Source organism: Rhinoderma darwinii, chromosome 4, assembly GCF_050947455.1.
Source record: "Rhinoderma darwinii isolate aRhiDar2 chromosome 4, aRhiDar2.hap1, whole genome shotgun sequence".
Taxonomy (NCBI): Eukaryota; Metazoa; Chordata; class Amphibia; order Anura; family Rhinodermatidae; genus Rhinoderma; species Rhinoderma darwinii.
This window is the reverse complement of record NC_134690.1, coordinates 110,312,240-110,328,940: the sequence shown is the minus strand read 5'-3', so window position 1 is coordinate 110,328,940 and position 16,701 is coordinate 110,312,240. Positions and strand designations below refer to the sequence as shown.

General features: G+C 43.5%; 1 protein-coding gene across 1 annotated transcript in view; it reads right to left on the bottom strand.

The window, feature by feature from the left end:
- Positions 1-16,701, bottom strand: part of SLC9A9 (solute carrier family 9 member A9) — an 885,771-nt gene that overhangs the window by 547,047 nt on the left and 322,023 nt on the right. The window lies entirely within an intron of this gene.

The following is a 16,701-nucleotide window of genomic DNA, read 5'->3' as shown; positions in this document are numbered from 1 at the left end:
TTTATCACCAGAAATTGGCCTATAAAAGCAGCAGCACAGTAAGATAGTGTTTCCTCACATGAACATAATGCGGTTTTCCTTTTTCAGATGAGTGGCTCCATTGTAGAAATATAAGTTTATTCTTTATAGGCAAATTAGCTATTTGGAGCAACATGGGTGTCACCTTTGCTAATACGGGTATAGTGTGATGTAATCGGCGCATGCATAGTAAAGCCGATTCGACCCGTGAAACTTCAGTGCTGTACTGTGCATTCGCCGGTTTAGTAGCTGAGGCGCGCTGAGGAGAATGCCTGGCACTGTCAATCATAGAAGGAAGGGAGGAAGGGACGGACTGGGGAGAGAAGGTAGAGCTTTTTGGATTAACGGTGACGCCCTCGTTGCTCCAAATAGCTAATTTGCATATAAATAATAAACTTATATTTCTGCAGCGGAGCCACGCATCTGAAAAAGGAAAACGTTATAGTCGGGTGAGGCTACACTATCTTACTGTGCTGCTGATTTTACAGGCCAATGTCTGGTGACAGACTCCCTTTAAACTTACTCAGAACTGCCACTTCTTGCCTGTGCAACAATGTTATTTGGATCCTGTCCACTTGTGAAGGTGTTTGTTGTTTGCTATTTTAGATTTAACCTGAAATGTTTCCTGACTGCCTTGGGATGCCCTGACCTGAATCTGTCTTATTGTGTTGCATGAACTCTGCCAGCCCTTGGCTTTGTACGACCACGCTTCTTTTTATCGATTCTGGTACCTTGCTTTGGAAATACCATCTATAAACCGTCAGCGGTTGCTATAGGATACTACCGTGGAGACACGATACCGGCATTCCCTGCACAAAGTCCATACCACTCTGAGGTGCATTTTAAGGTAAAGACTGCTCCATTCCTTGAACTCCAACCTCCCGGTTTATCACTTGCCAAATCTAATAGTAACAAAGAGGGCCCATGCCTCTGTCCCTAGGACGGACTGTGACAAGTATTATTACAACTTCTACCTCCTATACACTGTGAATTACAGACAGTCCCTTATACATTATTAACTACACTATTATGACAAAACACCCAAGCCTAGATTAGTTTATCGCTCTACGTGATAAAGCTCAAAAGATTTTTTTTTTCTGGACTTTCTCAGCTTAATACTTAATTCCACAATGAACCTTCTTAAAATTGGTAAGGGTTTGTTCGCACGACTTATTTTTGGACGCTTTTCGGGCCGTGAACGCCCAAAAAACGGACCAAAAATCTGAAGCAGAACGCCTCCAAACATCTGCCCATTGATTTCAATGGGAAAAACGGCATTCTGTTCTGATGTTTTTTCTTGGGATGTTTTTGGAGCTGTTTTTCATAGACTCTATTGAAAACAGCTCCAAAAACGGCCGTAAAACATGCAGCGAAAACGCCGCAAAAACCGCGAGTTGCTCAAAAAACTTCTGAAAATCAGGAGCTGTTTTCCCTTAAAAAACAGCTCCGTATTTTCAGACGCTTTTGAGTTTGCATGTGAACATACCCTCAGGGTTAAAACTATTTTCTCCCTTTCTAATCTTACTAAATATTACCACTTACAAGAATACCTATAACTGACAGTTCTTCATTTTCAGCTACTGTCTATGCCTATATTTATGTTCTACGCAACTGTTGTGCTCATTCATAATTTTTCTTTAGTGGGTTTAAACCTAAATCCATACAAAGGGGTTATCCCGAATCAGACAAAAGAGCTCTTGTCTTTTTTTCAGGAACAGTGCCACTTTTGTCCTTGAGCTGTGTCTGGTGTTGAATCTCATCCCCGTTCAAATATATATATATATATATATATATATATATATATATGCACACGCATGCACACACACGCACAAACACATTCATGCATACATATATATATACACACATATATATATATATATATATATATATATATGCATACACACACACACACACACATACATACATATACGTGTACAATACTGTGCACATGCAGTTTTAGGCAGATGTGGAAAAATGCTGCAAAGTTTTGTTGCTGTGCTCAGTCTTGCCAAGGTGGACCTGTGACAAGAAATCTCACCTTTGTAGCAGAGTTTGGCTGTTCCTCAGCTTTGTCTGTTACAGTTAATAATTGTGTTTCAACTTACACTACCGTTCAAAAGTTTGGGGTCACCCAGACAATTTTGTGTTTTCCATGAAAACTCACACTTATATTTATCAAATGAGTTGCAAAATGACTAGAAAATATAGTCAAGACATTGACAAGGTTAGAAATAATCATTTTTATTTGAAATAATAATTTTCTCCTTCAAACTTTGCTTTCGTCAAAGAATGCTCCATTTGCAGCAATTACAGCATTGCAGAACTTTGGCATTCTAGCTGTTAATTTGCTGAGGTAATTGGGAGAAATTTCACCCCATGCTTCCAGAAGGCCCTCCCACAAGTTGGATTGGCTTGATGGCCACTTCTTGCGTACCATACGGTCAAGCTGCTCCCACAACAGCTCTATGGGGTTGAGATCTGGTGACTGCACTGGCCACTCCATTACAGATAGAATACCAGCTGCCTGCTTCTTCCCTAAATAGTTCTTGCATAATTTGGAGGTGTGCTTTGCGTCATTGTCCTGTTGTAGGATGAAATTGGCTCCAATCAAGCGCTGTCCACAGGGTATGGCATGGCGTGGCAAAATGGAGTGATAGCCTTCCTTATTCAAAATCCCTTTTACCTTGTACAAATCTCCCACTTTACCAGCACCAAAGCAACCCCAGACCATCACATTACCTCCACCATGCTTGGCAGATGGCGTCAGGCACTCTTCCAGCATCTTTTCAGTTGTTCTGCGTCTCACAAATGTTCTTCTGTGTGATCCAAACACCTCAAACTTCGATTCGTCTGTCCATAACACTTTTTTCCAATCTTCCTCTGTCCAATGTCTGTGTGCTTTTGCCCATATTAATCTTTTCCTTTTATTAGCCAGTCTCAGATATGGCTTTTTCTTTGCCACTCTGCCCTGAAGGCCAGCATCCCGTTGTCGCCTCTTCACTGTAGACGTTGACACTGGAGTTTTGCGGGTACTATTTAATGAAGCTGCCAGTTGAGGACCTGTGAGGCGTCTATTTCTCAAACTAGAGACTCTAATGAACTTGTCTTGTTGCTCAGTTGTGCAGCGGGGCCTCCCACTTCTCTTTCTACTCTGGTTAGAGCCTGTGTGTGCTGTCCTCTGAAGGGAGTAGTACACACCGTTGTAGGAAATCTTCAGTTTCTTGGCAATTTCTCGCATAGAATAGCCTTCATTTCTAAGAACAAGAATAGACTGTCGAGTTTCACATGAAAGCTCTCTTTTTCTAGCCATTTTGAGAGTTTAATCGAACCCACAAATGTAATGCTCCAGATTCTCAACTAGCTCAAAGGAAGGTCAGTTTTATAGCTCCTCTAAACAGCAAAACTGTTTACAGCGGTGCTAACATAATTCCACAAGGGCTGTCAAGTGTTTTCTAATCATCCATTAGCCTTCTAACACAGTTAGTAAATACAATGTACCATTAGAACACTGGAGTAATGGTTGCTGGAAATGGGCCTCTATACACCTATGTATATATTGCATTAAAAACCAGATGTTTGCAGCTAGAATAGTCATTGAGCACATTATCAATGTATACAGGGTGGGCCATTTATATGGATACACCTAAATAAAATGGGAATGGTTGGTGATATTAACTTCCTGTTTGTGGCACATTAGTATATGAGAGGGGGGAAACTTTTCAAGCTGGGTGTTGACCATGGCGGCCATTTTGAAGTCGGACATTTTGTTACCAACTTTAGTTTTTTCAATGGGAAGAGGGTCATGTGACACATCAAACTTATCGAGAATTTCACAAGAAAAACAATGGTGTGCTTGGTTTTAACGTTACTTTATTCTTTCATGAGTTATTTACAAGCTTCTCTTTGTTTACAGCCATTGACATGTCGCAGAGGTTAACACGTGAGGAGCGGATAGAAATTGTGTTGATGTCTGGTGAACGCAGTACCCGGGTCATTGCAGCAGATTTCAATGCAAGACACCCTACGAGACCACCCATCTCCCATGCAACAGTTTGTAAACTGCTTGCCAAGTTTCGTGAAACTGGTTCAGTGTTGGATTTGCCCAAATGTGGACGCATGAAAACTGTCACTAATGAAGAAACATTAGTGGCTGTCCTAGCTTCATTCAGCAAGAGCCCACAGCGTAGCACTCGCCGCATGTCACTGGAGAGTGGCATCAGTCGAACATCCCTTCGGCAGATATTAGCTACTCACAAATGGCACCCTTACAAACTCCAGCTGCTGCAGCATCTCAACGAGGATGACCCAGATCGGCGCACTGAATTTGCAGAATGGGCAAAACAAAAATTGGAACAGGACCCTCAGTTTACACAGAACATTTTGTTCAGTGATGAGGCAAACTTTTATGTGAATGGTGAAGTTAACAAACAAAACCACCACTATTGGTCTGACACTAACCCACATTGGATAGATCCCTCCAAGACTGTTGGAACACAAAAATTGATGATATGGTGTGGTATATGGGGTACAAAGATAGTGGGGCCATTCTTCATCAATGGAAACCTCAAGGTCACGGGATATCTGAAATTGCTACATGATGATGTGTTTCCCTCTTTATGCACTGAAGCTGGCACGTTCCCTGAGTTTTTCCAGCAAGATGGTGCACCACCACATTATGGGTGTCAGGTCCGAGCATTCCTAGATGAACAGTTTCCTGGAAAGTGGATTGGTCGTCGTGGGCCAGTTGAATGGCCCCCTAGGTCTCCCGATCTGACCCCCTTAGACTTTTATCTTTGGGGTCATCTGAAGGCAATTGTCTATGCTGTGAAGATACGAGATGTGCAGCAACTGAAACTACGGATACTGGAAGCCTGTGCTAGCATTTCTTCTGTGGTGTTGCTATCAGTGTGTAAAGAGTGGGAGAAAAGGGTTGCATTGACAATCAAACACAATGGGCAGCACTTTGAACACATTTTATAAGTGGTCAGAAACTTGTAAATAACTCATGAAAGAATAAAGTAACGTTGAAACCAAGCACACCATTGTTTTTCTTGTGAAATTCTCGATAAGTTTGATGTGTCACATGACCCTCTTCCCATTGAAAAAACTAAAGTTGAATACAAAATGGCCAACTTCAAAATAGCCGCCATGGTCAACACCCAGCTTGAAAAGTTTCCCCCCTCCCATATACTAATGTGGCACAAACAGGAAGTTAATATCACCAACCATTCCCATTTTATTTAGGTGTATCCATATAAATGGCCCACCCTGTAGAGCAGGGGTCTCAAACTCGGCCGGGTAGAAAAAATGGGAAGTTGACGGGCCGCATTACTTGATACAATACAAAATTATTGTTAATCAATTAGTTATTTGAACTACTATAACACTATATTACTAGAATAATAATGCTACATTACTATAATAATAGCGCTAGGTTTAAAATTTGAGATATTTCTCCACGTGTTTATTTCAACAATCCAGCTTTCCAGTTTTAGTGTCGCCAAATGCAGTCCGGCGGCTCAGTTAGCACACATGTCAAGATTGGGCAGCCCCTTTTTAAAAAGTGCCACAGTGCCCTCTGTGGATGCTGCCGCAGTGCCCTCTGTGGATGCTGCCGCAGTGCCCTCTGTGGATAATGCAACACACCCCTAGATAAGGCCACAGTGCCCTCTGTAGATAAGGCCACAGTGCCCTCTGTAGATAAGGCCACAGTGCCCTCTGTAGATAAGGCCACAGTGCCCTCTGTAGATAAGGCCACAGTGCCCTCTGTAGATAAGGCCACAGTGCCCTCTGTAGATAAGGCCACAGTGCCCTCTGTAGATAAGGCCACAGTGCCCTCTGTAGATAAGGCCACAGTGCCCTCTGTAGATAAGGCCACAGTGCCCTCTGTAGATAAGGTCACAGTGCCCTCTGTAGATAATGCAACACACGCCTAGATAATGCCAGTGTCCTCTTCAGATACTGTCACACACCCACTTGTAGATAACGCCACAGTGCCCTCTGTAGAGGCTGCCACAGTGCCCTCTGTAGAGGCTGCCACAGTGCCCTCTGTAGAGGCTGCCACAGTGCCCTCAGTAGAGGTTGCCCCAGTGCCCTCTGTAGAGGCTGCCCCAGTGCCCTCTGTAGAGGCTGCCCCAGTGCCCTCTGTAGAGGGTGCCCCAGTGCCCTCTGTAGAGGGTGCCCCAGTGCCCTCCGTAGAGGCTGCCCCAGTGATGTCAGGGGCTTGCCCAGAGATGGAGTCCCAGGCAGAGCGCTAGTAGGCTCTTCCTGGGACTCCAGCTGTGCTCCTGACATCACTGGGACTCCTGCTCTGGGGAAGCCCCTGACATCATTGTCAATGTATGGACAGCGATGTCAGAGGCTTCCCCAGAGTCCCGGGGCAGAGCCGATAATAGCGCTCTGCCCGGGACTCCGCTATGGGGAAGACCCTGACACACTGTCCACATATGGGCAGCCATGTCAGGGAATTCCTCAGAGTCCCGGAGAAGAGCCTGTACTAGCGCTCTGCCCGGGACTCCGGCTCTGGGGAAGCCCCATACATCGCTGTTCATATGTGGACAGCGATGTCAGGGAATTCCACAGAGTCCAGGAGCAGAGCCGACACCAGCGCTCTGCTCCGATCTGGGCAAGACCCTGACACACTGTCCATATATGGGCAGTGATGTCAGGGAATTCCACAGAGTCCCGGAGCAGAGCCGACACCAGCGCTCTGCTCGGGACTCCGGCTCTGGTGAAGCCCCAGACATCGCTGTTCATATGTGGACAGCAATGTCAGGGAATTCCAGAGTCTCGGAGCAGAGCCGATACTAGCGGCTCTGTGTCCCGCGGGCCGCAGATGACAGCCCCATGGGCCGCATGCTTGAGACCCCTGCTATAGAGTGTATTTCTGATTAATTTAATGTTATCTTCATTGAAAAAAACTGTGCTTTTCTTTCAAAAATAAGGAAATTTCTAAGTGACCCTAAACCTTTGAACGGTAGTGTACATATGAAAATGATAATCATTACCACCTGTTTGGTATAATTGGTTAATCATGCACCTGACTATAGTTACTGACTATAGTTATAACGTTACAAAATCCATGACTTTGTACAAGCTTACCTAGGAAAATTGATGTTGTTAAGGCAAAGAGTGTTCACACCAAATATTGATTTTATTTAGGTTTCTCTACTGTTCATCCACTGTGCATTTTGATAATTGATTAAAAAAAACAACCCTCTTAACACTACTATTTTTAAAAGCATTGCAGCATTTTTCCACAACTGCCTAAAACTTTTGACAGTACTATATATATATACACACTACCGTTCAAAAGTTTAGGGTCACTTAGAAATTTCCTTATTTTTGCAAGAAAATCACAGTTTTATTCAATGAAGATAACATTAAATTAATCAGAAATACACTCTATACATTGTTAATGTGCTAAATGACTATTCTAGCTGCAAACATCTGTTTTTTAATGCAATATCTACATAGGTGTATAGAGGCCCATTTCCAGCAACCATCACTCCAGTGTTCTAATGGTACATTGTGTTTGCTAACTGTGTTAGAAGGCTAATGGATGATTAGAAAACACTTGAAAACCCTTGTGCAATTATCTTAGCACCGCTGTAAACAGTTTTGCTGTTTAGAGGAGCTATAAAACTGACCTTCCTTTGAGCTAGTTGAGAATTTGGAGCATTACATTTGTGGGTTCGATTAAACTCTCAAAATGGCTGGAAAAAGAGAGCTTTCATGTGAAACTCGACAGTCTATTCTTGTTCTTAGAAATGAAGGCTATTCTATGCGAGAAATTGCCAAGAAACTGAAGATTTCCTACAACGGTGTGTACTACTCCCTTCAGAGGACAGCACACACAGGCTCTAACCAGAGTAGAAAGAGAAGTGGGAGGCCCCGCTGCACAACTGAGCAACAAGACAAGTTCATTAGAGTCTCTAGTTTGAGAAATAGACGCCTCACAGGTCCTCAACTGGCAGCTTCATTAAATAGTACCCGCAAAACTCCAGTGTCAACGTCTACAGTGAAGAGGCGACAACGGGATGCTGGCCTTCAGGGCAGAGTGGCAAAGAAAAAGCCATATCTGAGACTGGCTAATAAAAGGAAAAGATTAATATGGGCAAAAGCACACAGACATTGGACAGAGGAGGTTGGAAAAAAGTGTTATGGACAGACGAATCGAAGTTTGAGGTGTTTGGATCACACAGAAGAACATTTGTGAGACGCAGAACAACTGAAAAGATGCTGGAAGAGTGCCTGACGCCATCTGTCAAGCACGGTGGAGGTAATGTGATGGTCTGGGGTTGCTTTGGTGCTGGTAAAGTGGGAGATTTGTACAAGGTAAAAGGGATTTTGAATAAGGAAGGCTATCACTCCATTTTGCAACGCCATGCCATACCCTGTGGACATCGCATGATTGTAGCCAATTTCATCCTACAACAGGACAATGACCCAAAGCACACCTCCAAATTATGCAAGAACTATTTAGGGAAGAAGCAGGCAGCTGGTATTCTATCAGTAATGGAGTGGCCAGCGCAGTCACCAGATCTCAACCCCATAGAGCTGTTGTGGGAGCAGCTTGACCGTATGGTACGCAAGAAGTGGCCATCAAGCCAATCCAACTTGTGGGAGGGGCTTCTGGAAGAATGGGGTGAAATTTCTCCCGATTACCTCAGCAAATTAACAGCTAGAATGCCAAAGGTCTGCACTGCTGTAATTGCTGCAAATGGAGCATTCTTTGATGAAAGTAAAGTTTGAAGGAGAAAATTATTATTTGAAATAAAAATCATTATTTCTAACCTTGCCAATGTCTTGACTATATTTTCTAGTCATTTTGCAACTCATTTGATAAATATAAGTGTGAGTTTTCATGGAAAACGCAAAATTGTCTGGGTGACCCCAAACTTTTGAACGGTAGTGTATAAATATATATATATATATATATATATATATATATATATATATATATATATATACATATATATTAGAAGGGCGGCCTAAAGAAAGAGTGTCGTACAAAACCAATGTAGAATATTATCTATGTAATCTATGTATCTATATTATCTATGCATTGTAATGATTATATTTTGGTTTACCAACAAGATCTCTACTTTTCCAGCTGTTAAATCTTTGCGCCACAAGAGTTTCAAAAATGTGAATTTCACAAGCCCCATTGGTAACATCTTATCTACTTGCTACTTGCTTTGTTTAGTGATCTGCGGGACTTTGCAGCTGTCTGGAGTGTGGGGTAGGGACACAGCACTTGCTATATGAAGTATTGTACCAATAAACCAGAGCGCATCCTCAGCCAAAAAACGACACGAAATGCAGTATTTTTAAACATCATTAACTTCAAACAGCTGTTAAAGAGTTATTGACAGCAGAGGGAATCTCAACATCTGAATCCGGGATCACACTGCTGGGATTCATCTTGAAGTAAGCGGCTTGGTATGATAAAATTAAGCAAGCATCACTTGGTGATTTTCTCTAAATGCATCATAGCTACAGTATGTCTCTAACTCCTGAAAGGCTAATACCACCGTACATTGCATTGTCATTACATACAACCTTGGGCAATATATAGAGTTAGATTATAAAGGTCATATTTTGTTAGGAATGATACATTAACATCGCAAACCCCATAAACAGTTATAGTGTAAGACAAGTGTGAAGTAGAACCACAGTATGTCCTTGAAGTGTAGTTTCAACATTTTTTGAATGTTATTTTACAGTTGTTATATAAATATAAAACTACATAATAAATTGAGTAAATTTGTAATTACATTGAATTACTTTTCTTGTACTAATCCTGAGTTACAGCCTGTATTATACTTGGGCGAGATTTACCTACGGGCACAGTAAACATGTGCCTATAGGTGGCACCTGGTAGAGAGAACATATAATATATACATATATAAAAATTACATGTATTAACATTGCAATTAGGTGTTCACAGCACTATAGAAATACAAGAAGGACACCTAGGTAGTGACAATGGAAAAGCTGCAAAGTTTCCCGGCAAAATTACATTGGAAAGAAACGTGTTCAGCATGGACAGCATATTTACCTAGCATCCCAAACACTATTTCCTAACACCTACAACATTTTTGTAGGTGTCAGAAAAAAGGAGATGTAGACCAGGTGTAGTTTTGTAGCTGTGCCATAAACCATGTGATAAAAACCATCATTTATTGTAGAGAAGTTCTCTCTTCAGGTTTCTTCAAATTGAAGTAAGGCAGTGCTGAGGTTCTCCAATATTGTTATTTTCTTCTGATTCCTTACTAGTAGTTGCAGCCCGATTATTTAGGGCTATTTATTGGTGTTTGTGTCCAGAACAGAACACAATACGTTAAATGCAATTCTTGAACTGGCGAGATTGTGATCGTCTCATTAATCTAGTATTATTCTATGGGTGCGCCCATGGTTTTCTTCTATAGATATTGTGCAGTGTCTTAGTGTGGCGAACATTACACTGAAACTACATACTGGAATACCGCTTGGATGTACACCAGTATTGATGAATTACCAAATAAGCTTATTCAATAGCTTATTTTGATGAATAGCTGATTGGAATATATTAGGCAGCAAGTGAAACCTTCTTGAAGTTTATGTGTTGGAAGCAGGAAAAAAGGACAAGCGTAAGGATCTGAGCAGGGTCAAATTGTGATGGCTAAATAACTGGGTCAGAACATATCCAAAACGGCAGGTCTTATGGGGTGTTCCCAGTATGCTGTGGTTAATAATTACCCCAAAAGTGGTCCAAAAAAGAACTGGTGAACCAGCGACTTGGTCATGGGTGCCTAGGGCTTATTGATGCGTGTAGGGAGAGAAGGCTAGTTCATCTGTCCTGAACCCAAAGAAGAGCTACTGTAGCACAAATGGCTGAAAATGTTAATGATGGCTTTGATAGAAAGGTATATATAAAGATTATACGAAATGGAGCTACACACTGTATAGTCCGGAAAAAAATTCAACACAATGTCTCCAGGAAAAGTTCCTCACCATCCCCAATATCAAAGAGATTAGGTGTGGCAGATGAAGTATCAGAACACACTTGATTTTTCTACTGCATGGTCTCCCAGTCTTGACGTAAAGTGGTTCTGCAAAGGATAAAAGCAGACAAACATAGCGCAGACTGCATCGTTGAATAAAATCTTTTGGTACTTTATTCAATATACTCACAGAGTGACAAAAAAGCGCTGATAAATATTTAAAATACCCACGTTGCATGCCACGCCTCTCCTGCCCTACCCTGGGTTTCGCCTTGTCCAGTTTCTTCTGGGGTAGTAGAAAAATCAAGTGTGTTCTGATACGTCATCTGCCACACCTAATCTCTTTGATATTGGGGATGGTGAGGAACTTTTCCTGGAGACATTGTGTTGGATTTTTATCGGACAATACAGTGTGTAGCCAAAAGCATATAATCTTATATGTGTTTCTGAGTGGATTGCTGGACTTTATTCACTGCAATTGGGTGCTCCACTGAATACAGATTAGTGCAAACCATATGTCAGTACATTATAAGATAAAAAGGTGTCAGAACGCACAGTGCTTTGCAGCTTTCTGTGTATCCGGCGCCGTATCAATTTTCCTTTACATTACATAGATGACTGGGTGCGTGTGCGTCACTTACCTGGAAAAGAGATGGCACCCGACCACATAAAAGGAAGAAAAAAGTTGGTGGAGGTAGTATGACATTCTAGGCAATGTTCTGAAGGGGAAACATTGGGTCCTAGCATTCATGTTACTTTGACACGTACCACCTACCTAAGCATTTTTGCAGACAATGTACACTCCTTTATGGCAATGGTATTTTCTAATGACAATGGCCTCTTTTAACAGGATAATGCGCTCTGCCAAACTGCAAACAATGTTCAGAAATGGTTTGAGGAACATGACAAAGAGTTCAAGGTTTTGACGGCCTCTAAATTCCCTAAATTTCAATGTCATCGATCATCTGTGGGATGTGCTGGAAAAAACAGTCCAATCTATGGAGGTCCCACCTCACAAATTACAAGACTTAAAGGATCTGCTGTTAATGTCTTAGTGACAAACACCACAATAAACCTTCAGAGGTCTTGTGAGGTCCATGCCTATATGGATCAGAGCTGTTTTGGCAGTACAAGGGACCTACACAATATCAAGAAGGTGATTTTAACCCCTACCCGACATTTGATGTACATGTAAATCATAGTCAAAAAGGGTATGTATGGAACAGGTGTCAGCTGTAAATTACAGCTGACACCTGTCTTAACCACTTCAACCAGTCAATAGCAATTGCAGCATCTAGGTTATTGAGGTAATCTTTCAGCTTCTGCCTAAGCCAAGGTGGCCCTATCCTCTCCAGCTGCTGTTAAAAACCTTAGGTCATGGCTCTTCCAAATGGTGGAGGACATTTATAATAGGGTGCCAAGGGATGACATCCTTAAATCGTTCAGACAAGTTTCTGTAGCATCTGACTTCTTATGCGATGTGATGATCCGGTAAGTGAGATTTGCATCCCATGCTATTACTCTCTCCATTATACAAGCTGTTAAGTATAAGCCAAATAGACATTTGGACCAGAGTTAGACTGCTCGAAGGAGAATCTGTCAACTCAAAATAGTAAGTCCCTTCTAGAGACAGGCAAATGTAAGGGAAGGTGCCACCCTACAACATAGGAAATGGTGTTTACTTTCGGTTCTTTCTTGTGCCCAAAACAGGAAACCGATGGAGGAGCATAATCGACTTACGGTTGCTAAACAAGTTTGAGCAGTTAGGGTGCCCACATGCAAGGACAGATGGCAAAAAGGTCCTGGTCTCCAACAGAGAGACTTTTATCTTCTAATCTTAGTGAGATGACAGTTGTTTAGAAGGCCTTGTTACACTTCCAACACCCCATCCATGGGAGAGCAATTGGGATAAAGTCTGGCAATGTCTCCTAAATAAACTGCCTTACACGATTCATAACCCTTCTAATAGAAGTAGAACTGTTAAAGTCTTGGGCGGAGGCCTACGTGAAGCAACTCTCAGCTATCCATATATAGGGACAAGCAATGCTATAGCAGACAGATTAGTTGTGATTTTCCCTTACCAGGAGAGTACTCTCTAGATCTGATGATCTTTAAAGTAATTGTAGCACGTTAGGATCAACCTAACAGCCACACGAGACATTGCATGGGTGACTCATTTTTGTTTCCTATTAAGGAATGGCAAACTATGCGTTCTGGACCCCTTCTCCATAGTTTGCGAGTTTCACTTTTCTTATGTTTTTCTGCCAGTGCCTATGATCCCAAAGGTCTTGCAGAAGATTAAATGGTAACAAGTCTCGGTGATTGCCATCTGAACTACTGGCCCGAAGAGAGCCTGTTTTTTTTTTTTTTTAAAGTGGTGACATGAGCAAAAGTGTTTTCTGGAGACTTCCCCTTATTCTGCACCTAGTGACACAGGCCTCAAAAAAGGAAAACAAAGCAGCACTCAAAGTGAAATTGGTTTATTCCCCAGACATCTAGTACTATAAGGGGTTTGAACAGTGTAAGTAAGGCACTGGATCAGACCCATTTCTCGCTTGAATGCAAGGGATTCCTCCTGGGGTTACTAGAGATTGTGTTGACCTGTCACTACTTCATGTTCAATGACGAATTCTCCTTACAGCTAAGAGGTATGGCGATGGGGTCAAATGTGGCCCCAACATACGCCTATCTAGTCATGGCAGATCTTGAGGAGACATCGGGCTATGTAACCCACCACTTCAACTTTGTGTTGAGGTGGTGGAGGTACATAGACAATGTCTTCCTCATTTGGACTGACGACATGTCTGATCTAGAATTTTTTTAAGCCCTTAATGACATTGATCCGAATATTAAATTTACCAGAATGGTTTCAGAGACAAATCTACAATTGCAAGTAGAAAATATACAAGAAAAATTGGTCCGCTCACCACTCATATGAAGTAAGGACGCCACATTCCATGATTGATCGGTGCACGGGCAAGAAAGCTACGTCAGGAGTAGGTAGAAATCCAAGGAACAAAGTTAGAGGTCCAGCACACGATATGATATGAAAAAATACAAAACTGTTTATTTAAGTCAAAATTAAAACAAGAAATTAAAAAATCCAGGGGAGAGAACACCTATGCGTTTTGAACTTTTTAGTTCTGGACCTCTAACAAATCTACAATTCCTTGACACCATCGTCTTTATACTGAATAATAGACTAATGACTGATCTGTATGTTAAACCAACAGATTGTAATACATTTTTGAGCTATGACAGCCATCATCCCAGTAGGAAGGTTAGGTCCTTACCCTTTAGGCAGATATTAAGTGTGAAGAAGTTAGTGGATGACCCAAGAGATCTATGTAGCGTCCATGGCCACGGGCCGTCGGGTTTACTCACCTCCTGACAATCGCAGCCATGGATCTGTGAGCGCTGTTCCTCATCTCCTTCCCAGGAGACGCCAGCACTCACTTCCGCTCTGGTCCGCTGTGTCCCTTAGGGTGCACGCGCACGCTCGTGCCCGCTCTTAAAGGGCCAGCGCGCACAAATGAAGAAAATCATCATCATCAACATACATGATTTCCTGGACTATAAGAAGGTCCCAGCCCGTCTGATCCTTGCCTGAGAGTTGTTAGTATATCCCAAGTCTGTCTTGCAAATGCTCCTTTAGTGTTTCCCGTTCCAGTTGTTACCCATCCCCTTTTACCTGTTCCGGTATCCCGTGCTGTGTTCTTGTTCCTGTGCCTACTAGTTGGAGTCATTTCTACTGCACCTGTGTCATCCGCCACGTCCTGTGTCATCTGCCACGTCCAGAGGGATTCACCACATCTGGTGCAACCTGCGGCATCTGCTGTCATCCGCCACCTCTGGCATTACCTGCTGCACCCACCTCCATCCGTGCCAGAGCTGCGGCCACTGTCTGGACTATCCAGGTACCCTTGTGCGGGACTGTATTTCTGGGGTTCCCTGTTTGGCCGCCTGCCTCCCTGCTACGGTGGTGCGGCTTAGTGGGTCCACATACCCACAGATCGTGACAGTACGCTCAGGCCATGGACCCCGCTGGTCAACCTGAGACCTTGAGACCCTGAGACCTTGACGACACAAGCCCCGCTGGCTGAGATGCAAGACCTCCAGTCATGGCAAGATCAACTCCTCCAGTCGGTGAACGCCATTGCCCATCGGTTGCTTGCTCCAACCACAGTCGTCACCGCACCCACTCCTACTGTTCCTCCTGCTCCACTTCCTGTCTGTACCAGTGCCGACCCCTGTGCTTCTTGCCGGTACCTCCACACTATGACAGAGACCCGAGGACCTGCAGGGGATTTTTGAAGCAGTTCCTGGTCTACTTCAGAATACATGCCAGGTCCTTCTCTTCGGATGACGTCAGGATCGCCTTCATTATCTCTCTCCTTACTGACAAAGTGCTGGCATGGGCTAATCCTCTGTGGGAACATCAGGGACCAGAGACCCGTGACTTGCAGTGCTTTTTTTTTCCTCTTTGAGGAACCTGGGAGAGTTTCTTCGGCTCCTGAATATCTGCTGATCCTACACCAGGGAGATGTCTCCGTGGGCGAGTATGCCATTCAGTTCCGTATCCTGGCTGCTGAGTTAACCTGGAACAACGAGGCTTTGGAGGCCACATTCAGGCAGGGACTGTCTTCGGGGATTAAGGACGAGCTGTCCGCTCGCGATCTGCCATATACCCTGGACAATCTTATCCTACTTGCCACCCGGGTTGACATGAGGATCCAGGAGCGTTCCCAAGAGGTTCTCCGGGAGAGAGAACTTCCTAGGCTGGATTCTACTTTCCAGCAATCCTCCTCAGTCATCCCACCAGAGGATCCTATGCAGATGAACCATGTCAAATTGTCTATCCAGGAGAAACAATGCAGACACACTTCTGGACTTTGTCTGTAATGCGGCCTCGGAGGCCATATTGTGCGTCTGTGCCCCCAGAGGCCATTGCCTAGGATTGGTTGGAGATACAACCCTAGGTGGAATGGTACCTAACAAAGCATTCTGTTCCAAGCTGACCATTCCTGTGACCCTAGTATACGGCGAGAGTACGCATCGGGTTTCTGCCTATCTTGACTCTGGGTCTGCGGCAAACTTCATCCAAAAGGAGCTAGTGGATCATCTTCAGTTGCCCACAGTTCCCCTGGAGACATCTTTGGCTGTTGCCTCAGTGAATGGATTGCCTCTGCCTGATTCCATCGTTTCTAAAACCAAGCCGTTGAAGCTCCAGGTTGGAGTCCTTCATTCTGAACCAATTTCTTTCCTTGTTTTGCCCAAGGCCATCAATCCTGTTCTGCTGGGCCTGCCTTGGCTTAGACTACATGCCCCAGTCCTGGACTGGAATTCCAGGGAGGTTCTCCAATGGGGCTCCAAGTGCCTTGGTCATTGTCTGTTGCAGATCCATCATATCCATCCTCCTCTACCTCAGTCATTGGCGGGACTGCCCCCCCAGTTTGCTCAGTTTGCAGATGTTTTCAGCAAAAGGGAGGCTCAGACGCTGCCTCCACATCGTACTTATGACTGCCCCATTGAACTGGTTGCTAATGCCTCTCTCCCCCGTGGCCGAGTAAATCCTCTCTCCTTGCCAGAGTCTTTATCCGTGTTGGCCTATATCAAGGAGAATTTGGAGAGGGGTTTCATATGTTATTTTTCGGGGCTGGGTTCTTCTTCGTTAAAAAGAAAGACGTATCCCTTC